Source organism: Trachypithecus francoisi, unplaced genomic scaffold, assembly GCF_009764315.1.
Source record: "Trachypithecus francoisi isolate TF-2019V2 unplaced genomic scaffold, Tfra_2.0 Lachesis_group3, whole genome shotgun sequence".
Classification (NCBI taxonomy): Eukaryota; Metazoa; Chordata; class Mammalia; order Primates; family Cercopithecidae; genus Trachypithecus; species Trachypithecus francoisi.
This window is the reverse complement of record NW_022681468.1, coordinates 902,318-905,097: the sequence shown is the minus strand read 5'-3', so window position 1 is coordinate 905,097 and position 2,780 is coordinate 902,318.

Below are 2,780 nucleotides of genomic sequence, written 5' to 3'. Positions count from 1 at the left end.
TTGTCCTCCCAGAGCCTGGAGGGGCGGGATCCGGGGTTCCCAGAGGAGGATCCTGGACCTAGGGGAGGGGGGCCTCTTCACTGACCTCCCCTTCCTCCATCCCTCCCTCCCCCAAGCTGCCCTGTTGGCCCTCCTGCACCCCAGCCTCTGTCTGCACTGGCTCTGACGGCTCTGTGTAGGTGGGACTTAGGATGGTGTGGACAATGTGTGACTAGGGTGTTGAATGGGTAGAAAGGAGGTGGGCGGATCCGTGGGTGAGAGGGGTGGGCTCATCCAAGATGGAACACCCGTGGGGCCCTGAGCCCTCTCACACACTATCGCTGGTCTTTCCCCGCAGCCTGCCACTGTGGGAGCCCTCGGCAGGGTGGACCCTCTAGGAGGCCGGCACTTCCCTGGGTTCACAAAGATGGAGCCTCCTGCCCAGTGGTGCAGCAGCCCTGCGTCCTCCCTCAGCCCTTCCTGATGGCTTCCTGGGGATTCCCGATGCCCATGGGGTGATGAGAGGAGAGCAGAGGGGAGGAGGGGCAGGGCTGTGTCCTGGAGAAGGGGGTGCTCAGGCTGGTGTCCCTGGAGAGCTCTGGGCTCCTGGAGGCCAATCAGGTAGGCGTCCTTTCTGTCCACCCCCACAAGGGTCCCGGTAAGAGCCAGGTGGGGGAACCATAAGGAGAGGGCCTGTGTCCTGTCCCCCCAAGTCCTCTAGACAGGGTGGGGGCTGAGGGGTCCTCCCCAGGGCAGGACCAGGCAGTGGCTCTGATGTGGGGCCCTGGTCATGGTGGACTGGCCAGGGGGGTATGGGGTACAGAGCAGGAGGGGGCGGACTCAGGTGGGGCATGTCCTGGTCATCCCTGTGTTCATGCCATTTCCTGCCCTGGTCACCTGCAGTGAACCCTGGCAAGGTGGGGGTGGTCTCCCAGCCTGCAGCCTGCCTGGGATCTGCTCTGTCCCTGGAACTGGGGACGGGAGCCATCCTGGAGGTCAGCAGCCTCCTAGGACAGCAGGAGACCAGGCTGGCCCCTAGCAGGGAGGCAGGGGGGATTTTGGTGAGGACTGAATTGTTTGGGAGCCAGTGCCCCACTAGGGACAGTGACAGATGCCCCAGTAGTATGTCCTGTCCGCTGCCAGGCTACCCACCGTATCTGAGCTACGGCATGTGAGGGTGACCAGCCATCAGCCTTCCTTGCAGGAATGAGGCCCTGGGTAGATGAGAACAGACCTCCCCGTGATGGAACGCTCCCCACAGAGGCCAAAGGGCAGACAACAGCAGCCTCGAGAGCCCCAGGAGAGGCAGGTGAGCTGGAGGCCTGGGGCTGCGCGGCAGGGGCCCATCTACCTGGCCTGGTTGCTGCTATGGGCGGCACCACTGTGGTAACCGTAGCTGTATCCCCCACAGCCTGACACCCCCTGACAATAACCACACCTGGAACTGGAGGCGGGGCTGTGAGGAGGAGCTTCCCAGGGAACAGGGAGGGCCCAGACAGCTGTGCCAGGGCCCCCCAGGGCTGGGGAAGCGGGGGGCTGCTCAGGGACCAGACGTGCACAGTGTCCCCATGGAGAGGCCTCTGCAGCCTCTTGGGCTCTGGGACAGACCTCCGGTCAGCAGGAGGCTGGGTGCTCCCCCGCCATGTGCTCTCCTGTCTTCCTCACCGGTGAGCCCCTATGTGACCCAGTGCGGGCCCAGCTCCAGCATCCACTCCTGTCAGCCTGTTTGAGGGTCCAGGCAGAACTGGGCATGGGCCCCTTCTTAGGCCCCTCAGGGACTCTCTCTATGACTGTATCAGGGGCTGGGGGCTCCATAAGTGGCCTTTGCCAGGTGGGGATGTCAAAGGCAGGAGTTTCTACATGGGCAGGTGACAGGGACTGTCTGGGGCCTGGCCCTACAGAACACAGTGTCCTCTCGGAGGAGGGTGTGTGGGAGTCCTGCCTGCTGGGAGCCTGGGGGACGCTGTCCTCTTGATTCCAGCCAGGATGGGAATCCAGGCAATTGGCAGGAGGTGCTGGAACAAGGCTGGTGTCTGCAGGGATTCCGGTTCCCAGGAATTGGCTTTTGGAACCGGGCCAGCTGTCGGGACAGGATCTGGTGCAGCTGGCAGGGAAGGGACCAGGGCATCTGTGGTCATCAGTGAGGTCACCTCAGAGCCCTCTGAAGGCCCTGTTTGGGGCACACAGTGTGCGGGGCACCAGCCCATGGGCTGAGATGGCCCGGGTGTCCCCTGAGGGTCCCTCAGACCTGGCTCTTCTGGTCCTGGAGAGCTCTGAGCCGAGAAGTGTGCATAAACCTTGCGTTTCTGGCCAGTTTCTGCCGCTGGGTTCATCACTGTGACAGTTACTGTAGTCACACAGTAGGAGGGCCCATCAAAAAAGCCCCTGAGTGTGGCCAGAGGCCTTTCCCACGCAGGCGCTGGTCCAGGCGTCTGGGGCCCCATTGACAGTGGTGCTGCGTCCTGGGGATCTCAGGCCTTTCTGAATCTTCCCCGCCTGCCATCCAGGGCAGGTGGATCTGACTCACTGTCCCCTCCAGGAGGGGCTGAGGTCACATCCGGCCAGAGGTTGTGTAGGAGTCAGGCCTCCTGGAGTTTGAGCCCTGGGGCAGGTGCAGGGGGTGGGACTCCTTTTAGGGGTCTGAGAAGGGCTGGGCTGTTGGACAGTCCCCATGGGCCATCTTGTGTTCTGGGGGTCGTCCCGATCCAGATGTGGGTTCCCACTGTGATGCCACCAAGGACTGTCCTGGAAGTGGATGCCCACTGGTGAGTGAGACAGGGATTTCTGGAAGGTTCTTTGTC